Source organism: Pelodiscus sinensis, chromosome 8, assembly GCF_052426305.1.
Source record: "Pelodiscus sinensis isolate ZL-2025 chromosome 8, ASM5242630v1, whole genome shotgun sequence".
Classification (NCBI taxonomy): domain Eukaryota; kingdom Metazoa; phylum Chordata; order Testudines; family Trionychidae; genus Pelodiscus; species Pelodiscus sinensis.
Window position 1 is genome coordinate 29,672,242 of NC_143059.1, and position 13,941 is coordinate 29,686,182.

General features: G+C 45.8%; 1 protein-coding gene across 2 annotated transcripts in view; it reads right to left on the reverse strand.

Annotated features, from left to right (window-relative positions):
• Positions 1 to 10,112, reverse strand: part of CDH23 (cadherin related 23) — a 573,109-nt gene extending 562,997 nt beyond the window's left edge. Inside the window, exon 1 of one of the 2 annotated variants that reach the window (XM_075934954.2) lies at positions 9,061 to 10,112. The gene's annotated coding sequence lies outside the window, so the exon portion shown is untranslated. The remainder of the gene's footprint in view (positions 1 to 9,060) is intronic. The other variant, XM_075934956.2, reaches the window with a different exon arrangement.
• Positions 10,113 to 13,941: the final 3,829 nt, after the last annotated feature.

The window sequence follows — 13,941 nt, forward strand, 5'->3', positions numbered from 1 at the left end:
TGTTAGTCTCTAAAGTACTGAAGGACTATTTGTTGTCTTTAAAGTTTTTTTCAATTACAGACTAACACGACTACTCCTCTGAAACTTATTACATTTTAAGTTTCCTACAAAATAATATTTTTAGGGAAAAAGTCATTGAAACAAACCATTACAATAAAAATATTGTATTTCTTACTAGCATAAAATAAAAGTAGTTTTACCAGTCATTTCTTGGGTGATCAACTACATTTTTGTTTTTTGGAAAATAAAATGGTGGGGCTGGGGATGAGGGTTCAGTATGCATGCTGTCCGGGAGAGAGAGAATAGCTAGGGGAGGGGTGCATGTCCCTTGGCTGCATCAGGTCCAGGTTCGCCTGCCCCCTGCACTCCCCACCAGAGTGAGGATTGCAGCAAATTGTGCATGTTCCCCTAGGGGAGAGTCCACAATGCTCCTGTGTGAATGGGGGGAGCAGGTAGGAAAAGTGAGATTCAGCCCCCCCAAAGGGCACCTGGGGGTGAGAGACTTGGGGCTGGATAGCATCCCCCCCCCCCCCCCCCCCCCCCCCCAACCAGACCCTTTCACCTGCCTGGTAATTCTCTCTCTTTTCTGTATGGTTTTATGAGAAGCCATCCCATTCCTGGCATATCCCATTTTCTCGGCACAACCAAACCCTTATCTTGCTTTATGTCATGAAAAGAGGAAGCTGTATACTGCATGTGGTGGTCCTAGCTCTTACATTTAGAAGGCATTCTTGGACAGACAGACAAGCTCTCTCAAAAATATAGTAGATTATAATGTGTAACAACATGTAAAGAATGAAAGAAGCAATTTTAAACTTTTCTCCCTCTTAACAGTTCCAGAATAGAATGCTTTGAAATTTTGTTTTAAAAAAAAAAATCTTCTAAACACATTCCCACAGGCTGCCTCTCACATTCCCTTTTCTTGTCAGAGGTAGCACTGCAGCATCTTTCCTCAGTTTCCCCTCAACTCCTCAAGAATGCCCCTTCACAATCCATTGGTAATTAAAGCTCTCCCCACATGGGATCCAATTTACTTTGCCCTTACACCACTGCCCTCCAGCCCCAGCCCCAGTTTAGTGCATCTCACCCCACATTTGAGTCAGGAGACTTCAGTCTTCCTACTCAGATCTGCTTTCATTTCCTTTCTTCCATTCAGGAACTGATCTTGGTACCCACAGGTCTTGCCTACAGCTGTTTCCTCAGTTGTAGCTTGTCAGGCTTCCATCCTGTATGAAACTCCTGGTCCCACCAACTTAGGAGTTGGCTCCCACTCTAGCCCCTTTTCCCCACACCCAACACAGGTCTAGTGGGGAAGGGCTAATTAGGCAGGGCTGGCCAACCCCAGGTCTCCTGACTCTTGAAGGGTCAGAACAACACAGATACATAACAGAACAGTTTGATTTAGATGAATAGGCATTTTCTGATGGAAAAACATTCCATTGGAAAATAGTCAGCTGTAGTTACTCATTACACTAGACTGCCTGCACAGCCTCCTGGTTACTGGGCAATCTGTCACGTGGGATTCAACTGGGAAGGAACAGAGCAGGTGACATCTTCTGCCAGAATAACTGAGGAGCAGAGCAGGTGATACTGAGCTACAAGCCCTGATGAGGTTTCACACTTGGAATGAAATGTAAGCTGCTGACATATATAATCTCGCCAGCTCTACCAGCAGCACTACTAGAGAATGGGTCCTCCAAACCTCCCCCAACCTAATTTTGAGGCACCCAGATCCAAAGTGCCCTCTTCTCCTCAAATACAGTTATAGGTCCAGATCAGAAACAGTTGATTTACATGGGCCTGAAAAATTATGAAATATGCTGCACCACTAAGCAGTGGCTAGGAGCAGCACCAGACAAATTGAAGACAGATGGGGTTAAGAGGAGAGAGAAAAGAGATATGAGAGAAAAACAAAGAAAGGGATTCTCCTCTACACTTACTCTGGGATGTCTCTGAGGAGTTGATCTGTCATTTTGCATAGAGAAATCTGTGTCTAACTGTAAACTCTCCAGTTACATACGTTGTGCATTGCCTGCATTGTGCCAGAGAACCTAATTACACACAGAAGTCCCTAGGCACCGCACATGGATTGGCATTCAGTTACATTGTTCCTTCTTGACAGCTCAGCACCAGATTCCAAAAGACTCTAGATGGAGCTATGGATAACCTTAACGGGTGAGGCTTACTGGTTAAGGTTAACAGGTGAGGGCTGGAGCAGCTCCCCACCTGATGCAGGCAGGGACTACTCCAGCCCTGCAGGAGACCCACCACAGACAGGGGCTGCTATGGTGTCCCAGCCTGTACAGCCTCTGACAGTGGCAGGGAGGTGGTGGTAGGACCCTCCAGAGCAGACCCCATCTACCTCCCCTTTAATCAGTTAACCAATTAAACAATGTTTAGCTGGTTAACCAATTAAACAGGATTTTACATCCTTAGAGGGAGCTAATTAATGCAATGGCTTTCATCCCCCACCCCCCCACCGGCTCTCTTGGGATCCACGGAACTACTTTTTATTCAGCTATTCCTCTCCTCTCTGCCTGCAACAGAGCTTCCAAGTTGCTGTTTTCTCCCCATGTAGCTCAGTTGTTAATCCAACAGAGGCAATACATTGTTTCATGGCTCTTAGTTCTTCTCATCAACCAGGCTGCATCAACTCATTGCATTCTTGCTTCAGACTTACGCAGAATAAAACTTACACTGTCAAGAATTCTAGTTATTTGGTAACTGAACGGTAATACCTATCTTTCCCCAGCCATGTTTAAAAGGGCAATTAATCATGGTCTCCAAGTTATTTATATTATGGTAGCTTCTAGGACCCCTAACAGGGACCAGGAGCCCATTGTGCCAGGTGCTGTACAAACAGAGTAAATAGACAAAGACCCCCTGATTTTATAATCTATGGCTAAGTCTACCCTGGCACTTTACAATACTGTAACAGTCTGGCTTGGGGCTGTGAACACACTGAGAGCCAGGCTTCCAGTACTGCTAGCTAGCTACTCCCCTCAGAGAGGGGATTTGCATAGAGCGCTGAGAGATTTTTCTCCCACTTTTAAATGCAAACAAAGCCTAAATTAGATCTGAATTCCACTGTAGCCAAACTGGAGGCTAACACATTTTGTCTGACCAGTATGAACAGGATCCAATTTGTATTAGAAGAGTTTGTCAAAACAATGCTCTCTAGACTTGCAGATGCTCTTAACAAAAGCTCCTGTCACATCCCACTACAGGCCCATATGCAGTAATTTCTGTGAGGTGCGTGTGGGTTTTTTGTAAGTATGGACCGCAAGGGTGTGAATGCACGCCTCAAAGTCCCCCAAATAAGTGGGGAAATCAGCCCCAACTTCCCCTGGCTGGTCAGAGCATGGGGGAGGGAGGCTCGGGCAGAGTGCTACTCTTGCCTTCGCCTGGCCAGCCAGAGCATGCTTATTTGGGGGGCCCTTGTGGGATGCTTTCACATCCTTCATACCCTTCCACTACGTACGGACCTGCATTAAGAACTACTAACTACGCAAATAGTGAGAGCCACTGCTCTTATTTAATTTGGAGCCATTCGCTCTAGCCAAACAAATTGAGCTGGTCAGAAAAAGATTCAGTTTCCAATGAAGATCTTCAATATATTATTATTATTGCTTGTTTTGGTCAATTTGTTTTTAATTTTAAAAAGACAACCTGGAAAGCCAAAATGTTTATAAAAACTCGTTTGTAAAAAAATGTTTTGTCAAAAAGTTATTTTTTATTTCAGTATTGTATTTTATTTAGCTATAGCTACAATGCAATTCTGTTTGGCTGTGTCTACACTGGCGCGATCTCACGCAAAAGCGGCCATTCTTGCGCAAAAACTTGCTGCCTGTCTACACTGGCCGCATGTTCTTGCGCAAGTAAACTGACGTTCTAATGTATAAAATCAGGGCTTCTTGCACGAGAACTCTGATGCTCCCGCTCAGGAAGAAGCCCTTTTGCACAAGAGCTCTTCCAAAAGAGACCAGTGTAGACAGGCAACGTTAATTTCTTGTGCAAGAAAGCCCTATGGTTAAAATGGCCATCAGAGCTTTCTTGCACAAGAGAGCGTCTACACTGGCATGGATGCTCTTGCGCAAAAGCACGTCTCTTGCGCAAAAACACATACCAGTGTAGACAGTCTCTTCTGGAAGAGTTTTTGCAGAAGAACTCTTTCGCAAAAGAGTTTTTACGTGAGAACGAGCCAGTGTAGACGTAGCCTTGGGCTATAGTTTTGTTTGAATGGTTCTTAGGAGCTATTGCAGATGAGGCTTAATTTAAACCCTTGCTTCTGTGGTAAATTCATATCCCTGTACCTTACACTTTTTGGAAGTTCAATCTTTTTTCTACTATCTTCCTAAAAATGTTTGGAGCCTTTCACAGCTTCCTGCCTGGCATCCAGAATCAAAACCAGGAGCCAATTGGCCTTTGATTTGCAATATCTTAGATGCAAGACAATTGACAGGGCAATTACTTTTGTCAAAATCAAAACCATCCTGCCATTTCTTCTGCAATCCCTGCGAATCCTCTCCTTCAACTTGGACAGGTCTTGGTCATTTACTCAGGTGGCAGCGTTGCTTAACTAATTTCTCACTCCAGAAGAAACTTGCACCCCCAACAGCGCATATCATGGAAGCAAACATATTTAAAAAACACAATGTTAAGCAATAAATGCAAACACATACTCCAGCAATCAGAGCAGCTGATTTCTTGATCTGCAGAGTGGTCCTCACGCTGGCATTTCCACTAAGTTATTCATACTCTTGTACTTCCTAAATATTCCTTCCACTCACCAATAGGAATCCCTTTCTGCAGCCTTGGGATAAGTGTGTGCTTTCTAGTCTGTTCCTTCCCTGTCTGTGAAGGCTTTCACTAAGCAGGTATTACTGTAAAGCATGTTAATCACTAGACATGCCAGGTTCTAGACTGTCCTCTTTCTTGTGCAAATCCCAGATGCTCCAGTTTGCCATCTCATATTCAATAGCTGAATATTACAAGCTTGATTTGCCAGTCTCTCTCTGCAACTTGTATAGTCATTTGCAACAGTGCAAAGTAGGTATAAGCTACTCCCAAATCAGAATTTGGTCCTCCTACCAACAGTAGTGTTTTATCCACACCTAGCTCAAGAAAGATTAAGAGTGGCACTTAACCTGTCTCATGAGGAGAGACTTCCTTACCTAGCCTTTATCATTAGAATGAAAATCCCCAGGAAAAACTCACAATAAAAATCTATAGCTATATCGTTTGGCATGCAAGAAGGGATCTTGAGTCATGGGAAAACATTGGCCTCTATAGGACCTCAGTTTGAATGAATAAACTTTCTGGTATCTTTCTAAAGGAGGAAAGAAGTTGCTTCAATGCAATAGTAACAATAGATTGATTATTCCATTACTACCATTGCCCAAAGGAAGAACTCTTTTACGTTTTCTTTTCTACACTGCGATTTAAAACTTCTCCAGGTGCTTTAATGGCTTCATCTTTGTCATGATGATCTCAGGCAAGATGAAATACTCTTCTTTGTCTTGTGATCATTTTGGTCTCCATGAATTTTTCATGTAATGGTACAGCTATGCTGGGTGCACCTACAAATAATATCTCCATTTCAATAGGACCCTGTGGCACTGAGTAGCTCTTTCTGGAAACTCTGCTTCTGGCTGACTGCATCACATTAGACAGGGAACTACATGCCCTCAGAAGTGAAATACCTTTCAAGAGTATATGTACCATGCAGCTTTCAAACAGGTCTTCATTCAGTTATCCTTTCATGGCTGACTTCTTGCCCGACCCTACTTCTCCCTCAAATATTAATTGTAAGCAGTAACTACCTAAATTATGGTAGTATTCAAAGATGAAGCAAGACCCCATTGTGCTACACAAACAGAGGAGAGAAACTCTGTTCTTGAGAATTTACAGAAAAAGATTCGAACAAGCAAAGGATGGAGGAAGTGGATACATCATAAGCAAAAATTGTATCAGATGTTTTGGGCTGAAAAGAATTTTGAGACGTCAGCTAGCCCAGCCTCCTGCCCTGAGGCAGAACCAAGTACACTTAGATCATCTGACTGTTGTTTGTTTAACCTGCTCTTAGAAAGCTCCAAATGATGGGAAATCCACAGCCTCCCTGGGAAGCCTATTCCCAACTTAGTTATCCTTGTAGCTAGAACGTTTTTCCACCTATCTAACCCCAATCTACTTTGCTGCAGATTAAGCCCATTACTTCTTGTCCTATCTTCAGTGGACACAGAACGATCAATCAATCACTGTCTTTATAAACAGCTCTGAAGATATTTGAAGACTTATCAGGCTCCATCCTCCTCCTGCTGCTTTCCCTTTCCCTTAGCCTTCTTTTCGCAAGACTAAACATGCTGCTTGTTTAACCTTTCCGCATAACTAAGGTTTTCTAACCCTTTTATCATTTTTGTTGCTCTCTTCTGGACTCTTTCCACTTTGTCCATATCTTTTCTTAAAGTGAAGCTTCCAGAACTGGAAGCAATACTCAAGCCAATGCGCTACCAGAATCAAGGAGAGCAGGATAGCTCCCACCTATCATATAGATGACAGTCCTGTTATTGCATCTCAGAATTAGAACTTTGAATATCAGCTAACAATGTTGTGACAATGTGTGAGCCACTGTAACTCCCAGCTCCTTTTCCACAGTACTACTTCCTGGCCAGTTATTCCCTATTTGGTAGTTATGCATTTGATTTTTTCACCTTTATAAATTATAGTTCTTTGCTGTTTTCTTTATTCAGGTTCATCTTGTTGATTTCAGACCATTTTTCCAACTTGTCAAGATCATTTTGAATTCTAATCCTGTCCTCCAAAATGCTCGCTACCCTCTCCATTTGGAGTTGTCCAAAAAATGCAATCACACTCTACATTCCATTTTCCAACTCATTAATGAACATCTTAATTAGCAGTGGACACAGGACAGAACTCTTCAGACCTGACTAGATACATACTCCCAGTGAGACAGTGCACCATTGATAAATACTCTTTGAGAATGCTCATTCAACCCTTTATGCATTCTCTTCATAGTAATTTCATCTAGACTGTGTTTCCCTACTTTGCTTATGAGAATGTCATATGAGACTGTCATATAAGCATTCCTGAAATCAAGATACCCCAGTTATGGCTTCCCTCTTATGCAGTAGGCCATTAAGCATACAAAATAAGAAAAGCTGGTTGGTTTGACTTGATTTGTTCTTGATTAATCCACAATGGCTATTACCCTACTATTTCCTAGGAACTCTCAAACTGATCTTTTCTGATTTGTTAGTATGTTGACATATTAATTCAAATGTACTCCCCCTTCCCCCAAGATACTCCAAACAAATAGGAACCATCCAAAGTCCTCATCTCGTTACAGAATCGGGGCCCGAATGTGCGCACAGCGAGAGCCTCTCTCCTGGTCCTTATCCATCGGTGTTTTAATCTTTGCCCACCACTGTCTAGCTTAGACTTTTCACAGGACAGTTTCTCTCTAGACCACCATGTGCCCCAATGCACTTTAAAAATACTAAATATTAACTTTTTGTTACAGGAGCAATTGAAACCGGAACTAGTGGTACGTTAGCCAATAAAACCCAGTTATCCAACTCTCCTTGCAAACAGCCCTTCCTGTGGCTTGTTGCTTTTAAGCAGAACAGACCGTTCGCCAGAGCCCCTCATGCGCTCTGGCAGCATTGGCGCCCGGGGAGGAGCTGGGCCAGTTTGCACACCTTGCCCCCGGACTGGCCAAGGGATCAGAGCGGCTCCCTGCCAGAGCGGGGCATAGACCAGCCTGCAACAAGTACCCACTCCTACCAGCTAGTCAAATGCAGGACAACCACGGGCGCCACTGGCGACTCGCCTGCTTTCCTCTTTGCGCAGAAACCTCCAGCGCCTTCCTCCCCCGGGTCCCCAGCCATCTCCCCAGCCTGGCAGACAGCGATCGCCGACCTGACAGGAGCGGGGAGGTAGCCTCAGGTCCCAGGAGCGGGCAGGAGAACGGTCTCGAAGCCAAGGCTCCCCCGCCTGGTGTTTGGGAGGCCTCGAGTGAAAACGCCCCTACGCCGCCGGCCGGCACTGCGAGGAACCCCTTTCGCCTCCGCTGCGCCTCGCCGGGCCAGCCTGCCGGAGCCCAGCTGAGCGCGCGAACGGTTCGCCTGCTCTCGCAGCGCCGCGCCAGGAGAGGTTCCGCGGCAGAGCCAGGCGCTGGCCATAGACACCCCGCTGTCTAGTGACCGTGTTTTTCCAGACAGGTGGTGTGACCCCTCCCCAAGGATGGGGGGTTACTCCAGCAAGGCTCTGTAGTGCCACCCTGGGGAAAAAGCCATGCACCCGAATAGCTGTGAGCACCGACGGTACCCAACACACAAGATCCCGCTTGTCAGAAACGGGATCCTCTGACCATTATCGAGGAAGACTGCACGTCTGAGGGACTGGAGAGGGGAGGGAATGTCCGTCCCTCTAAGTTAGCCAAACTCCTGCAGCTCTCGCGTGGCACCGGACTGGCGCGTCCGGCCCACCGCGATACGGATCGTGCCCAGAGCTGTCGCCGCCCTTTGGAACATAACTACAAGTTGTCAAACTCCCGCCGCGGGCAGCCACTAAGAACTGCCCCTTCTCGGCATATTGCTTGGGCACCAGGCCACGGGAAGGGCTGGGCGTTTTAACTGACCACAGGCACAGGAGGGCAACCCCTCGGGAAAATCCTCCTCTACCTGGACAATTTGACAGGTAGAAGAAAAGTTTCCTTAAATTCCTTGCAAAGGAGGGACGCGGGGCGAGGGAGAGACGGTGGAGAATTAGATCGATTGTTCGCTTTTAGTTTGTATTTTAAATATTCATCCACGCTGGGAGTCGCCTCCCTGCCACCCCCTCCAAAACACAGCGCGACACAAAGACACGAAATAAGGGGAGGGAGTAGGGTTGTCTCGCTACACCACGGCTGAGAGATGCGATCCAGAGACAGGCTGCGGAGTAACAAGTGTTTCTCCCGCGCGTGCCGGACAAGCCAGGCTCACACCCACAGCTCCACAGAGTGGAGGCGGCGGCAGAGGCTGTAAAACTTTGCCTTACCTGACGCCCGGGAGCGCTCCGCCTCTGGGGACCGTTTGCTCTGTAATGACGCGGGAAGAGGCTCGCTCTGTCCCTTCAGAGGCTGCTAGGTTGGAAATTCTTCCCCCGGGCTAACGAGTGTCTTGCAAAGGATGGAAAGTTCAGGCCAGGAGGGAGAGACCCGGCATCAACTCCAGCTGGGAGCGCTTCCCCGCCACTCCCAGCCTGTTTCCATTGCCCACCAACGACAGGGTCTCCGCTGCGCGTACAGAACGTTCACACGGCTTGATTCGGCGCAAGCCAACGCGCGGCGAACGAGGGGCGCCAGGGAGATGCCCTCACAGCCTAGCGCACCCTGGAGGGGCCCCGCTGCAGCCCAGCGCCTTGCTGACTGCTCTGTCCGAAGAGAATGGCGTCCGCGGGCAACTTTAGCTTCGCTCTCCCCACTTAGGTCCGTTTACACAGATCCCCTCTGCGAGAGCCGCGGCGCAGAGGCATGGGGTGCTGCGGGGTTCCCGGGAGCAGCGCCATCAGGAACTCTGGGGGATTCGACCTCACCCCGGCTTTGGAAACAATAGGAGTAAACTGAGGCCCCCGGTTGCAAACGAGAGGGGGGTGGAGGGAGAGTGCGTGCAGACAGCACAGCTGCTGCTGATCACTTTGCAAGGAGGCAGTGCCTCATTGCCAGGTAATGAATATTTCAGTGCGCGTTAAACTGCCCTCAGCTGATGTCATGGTGGTTGCTGCTTTGGTGACTACAGATCCCCCGAGAGAAGCCGAGCGGAGCGCAGGAACCAGACTCAGGTGCAGCTGATGCTGTTTGTCAGTGAGCTCCTTGCTTCTCCGATCCTCCCCTCGCTGTCTCCTCACAACGGGCTGCTTTCTACCTGCCCAGGGAGCAGGAATGTCGGTATTTAAATATCGCTGCTCGGTGTACAGTGATTGTCCCTGGGAGTTTGCAGAGCAAAGCCCTGAGACTAATATAGGTACCCAAGGGATAGGTGCGGATCCCTTTAGAGCCGGGGTAAAAGCCTGACCAACTCTATTAATGCCACCGGGTCTAGTCCGTATTGATAGAGCTGAGCGGGAAAACAGGCTCTGGGCAAAAGCACCTAGCCATACCGTTGGTAAATGGGGCTGAAGAATCCCTCAACGGGGGGGTAAATAGACGAGATGCAGCTGCCTTTGTGCTAGAATACGAAGTTAGCATTTTAGCGAGGCGGGGGAGCTACATGTATTGGAAATTCAATCCTGCTTCGCATCCACTTCTATTCTCAGCAGTGCTCCGCTTCTCTTCAGTGTGATCCCTTCCTCTAGCAGAGTTGAGTCACTCTCTGGTCTGAAGAGTACGTGCAGAATTTCCCCAGGCCTTGGATTTTTTTTAAGCCATGTACAATTATTTTAAAACATCAGCTTCTAGAAGCACTTCCTAGTGCTTTGGCTCCCTGTCCCTCAATCATCTCTGTCTCCATTAAACTAGCATGTTTGAATAGAAATTTGGGTTTTCAATTGTGGAGGCTGGCAAATCTAAAGCATCCAAAATCTTCTTTTAACAATAATCAGGGTTGGCCTCTGGCTGATAGCTCAGCATTTAAAACAGAAACAACCTAGAAAAGGGCTAGGTTTTGGTAGCAGCATAAACTGCAGTGGGAAACAATTGCCTCTAACAACCCTGCCTCCTTTCCTCCCATAATTCTAAACTAGTCATTGTGTGTGTGTACATAAAGTTCCTCTTGGCTTCTGTGCCATTATCTATTTATACGCCCTGCTACAACCATGATATTAAAAGCAAATGAAAATGGGCATAGAATGACTTGGATTACCAGGACTGGCATGAATCATAGATGAATGTGAAATAGCAAACCCTGGCATGGATTGGTGTCAGCATAGAGGCATGCAGTTGGAATAGTGCAACATTCACCTCCTGTTTGCGCTCTGGTGCCTGGGGGGGTCTGACTTGCATAGGCAATGCTTCTCATTGGTAACAGGCTGTTATTTCTATCTTCCCCGTTACTGGCAGTTTATGATCTTGGCACCTGACTTCCACTGAGGAAGAGGGCAATTATATCTTCTCTGCACCTGTTTTGCTCCATGAATGCCACAAAATAAGTTATTTCCAGTAACTCTCAATACAAGTAATGGAGAGAGATTTAGTTTTACATTTAATGATAAGTTACTCCCTTAATGATGCTAAATTGCATCCACTAAACATGGCTTGTCTGAGGACTAGTCTGACGTATACTAAAGCCATCTCAATCAATGTTTTCTTGCACGTTGGCATAGCAAGGCTATGATATGACAACAGAATTCAGTCTGCTTGCATATAGGACTAAGTTTAATCACATCAGCAAAAGCAACAAGTGACTAAAGGGAGCCAAACTGGAAGGAGTATTTCAGGATGCAATTAATGCACCATTGGGCCCGTTTACCCTTGATACTATCTCTACTCACATAGGTGAACTGGGCAATCTTCCCCACTCCATTCTGACAATGCACCTCCATCCTAATGTGCAACAGCTAGGCCTGCTATTAACTCTGAATTGCCTCTATTATTCCAGTTCTGAATTCTCACACATTGCAGCTGTACTAACACACTTCAATCCTAACCTTTAATGGCCTCACTGCACTAGTCCCGAGTTTCTTTTCCATACAAACTGCCAATTCTGTCTCTTTGATCTCACATTTGGTCTCAGCAGAGAAATCATGGAAGCAAACCCAGAACAGCATAGCCTTTTACCTAAATTCAGAAAAAATATATATTTTTCTTTCTAAAAAATTATTCACTAATTCTTAAAAAAATGAATAGTGATTCTTGTGTGCCCAGCTTGAAGATCATGGATTTTCAGAAAACAATGAGAACCAGTTTGTGGAAAAGGTCTCAAGTTGAGCACTAGTTATTCTGGTAAATCTACATCTGTATTCAGCTTTAGACTGTTACAGAATTCTTCCTGCATGCTTTGTTAATCAAATGCTCCCCCCCCCCCCCCCCCCCCCCCCCCCCCCCCCCTTTAAAAACATCTTTGGATGAGTGACTCATTCAGCTTACTGAAGTCAGGGTCTGGTAGCATTGATTAATCTGAGGACTCTCCTGAACATCTGTGGACAATTAGATCGTTACCAAACTGTGTGGTGCTTATTGATTTGGAGTGGACAAATATCTTCAGTTTAGACCCTAGTAGTTAGTAAATCATTTTGCCTGTGAGCAATCTGAACCCAAGGTGAAAGGCTAGAGACTTAATTTGCTGCACTATGGAGATCTCTTTAATTAAGCATTTTGAATAGTTTGCTTTTCAAAAGTACAAAATATTGGTGCATCTGACTAGATGTCATCAAATATTTACTTTCTAGCATCCACAAGCCAGTTTGATTTTGGTAATCTGCGTATCACAAAGCCCTCGCCCCCCCCCCCCCCCGGACTGTAAATGGAGTAAGCATTTGCATTACACCACAATCCTCCAAACAACTTTGGTATAAAATATTAGAGGTGATTCCCTTATATAGTCTGTAACTGTGCAGTCTAGCCTCTGCAGGAGTGCATGTGTGCAATGTCTGCTCCAGTAGTGAAATCACACAAGTTGTTGTTTGCAGTGTGCTCAGGTTACTCTGTTTCTCTGCTGTGATGCAGCTGTTCGCTTTGAAGGATCCCAGACTCTGGTAAGTGTTGCTAGTTCAGATAAAGAAGTGAACTGGGAAGCTATGTATAAAACCTTCCTCTCTGAGGCTTCTAAGTCCAGTGGTGTACCTTAGAGAGCAAACCACACTGTAAATTTAAGTTTCTCTCTGTTACCAGACCTATTAAACCTTGCATTATGAAACCAGCATCATAAACACCCTCTCAAGAACAGCTGTCTGCAGCAAGGAAGTCCTTCGGCGCCCCAAGAATAAGATGTGGTGACAGGGTGAGACAGGACCTCCTGGCTTATCCATACAGCTACCTGCCTCCCTCATGATCCTCTCCTACTGAGATAATTTGATTATGCAAGAATCAAATCTGTTTTTAATGGTCAAAACAAACACCACTGATCTAGCTCTGATCAGTAGTTTCAGGGTTTAAATACTTGCAGTATCATAGTAGTCAAACACTATGCCTCAGGGAAATGGATTACCTATGCGTATGGAAAAACCCCTCCCATTACTACAGTAAGTAGCTACATTGAAGCATCGCAGCAGTGTTTCAAGTATAGACTATCCCTGAGAGTGGCTATAGGGCACTGGGCAATCTGAATAAGATGTAGATTACCCCTGCTCTCTTGAATATGGGGAGGGTAAAGGGAGTTCTCTGTATTATTCAACCCCCCTTCCCTCATCAGCCACCACCGTGATTGGAGTGCAATCATAGTTCTGGAGGAGATAGTCATTACCTTGATAGAAGGGGGATGTACTGTAGGGGTAGATTATAAACAGGCACTGCAGGGAGGAGCAGGTGACTTATCAGAGGTTGCACTGCCCATCTTGGAGTAGAGTAATATTGTGATAGCAGTGTCATTTAGTGTCCAGCAGGTGGAAGAGTCCCTTTCTCCAGAAGTGACACTGCTGACAAATGGCCACTCAAAGTCAGTACTAGGGTTGAGTCAAGAGAAGTATCTCCTTGTCTTTTAATGTTGGAAGATGGAGACTGCTGGTGAAAGGAGCTGGACGCCAGAGAATCAGGAAGGAGTTTAATTCATTTGAAATAAAATGAAATGCCAGCTAATAATGCATATAGTGAGGGGCAGTTAGGGCCTCGCTGATACTTTAACATACATAAATTGCATGGTAGATTGTGTCTCTCCCCTGCACCCATATTGCTTGTTCTCTTAGGGTAGGTTGACACAGTGGGGCAATTTCAGGATACTGGAAGTATCCCAAAATAGCTACCCTGCATCTTTTGAATACACCCTCTATTTTGGGATACCACATCAG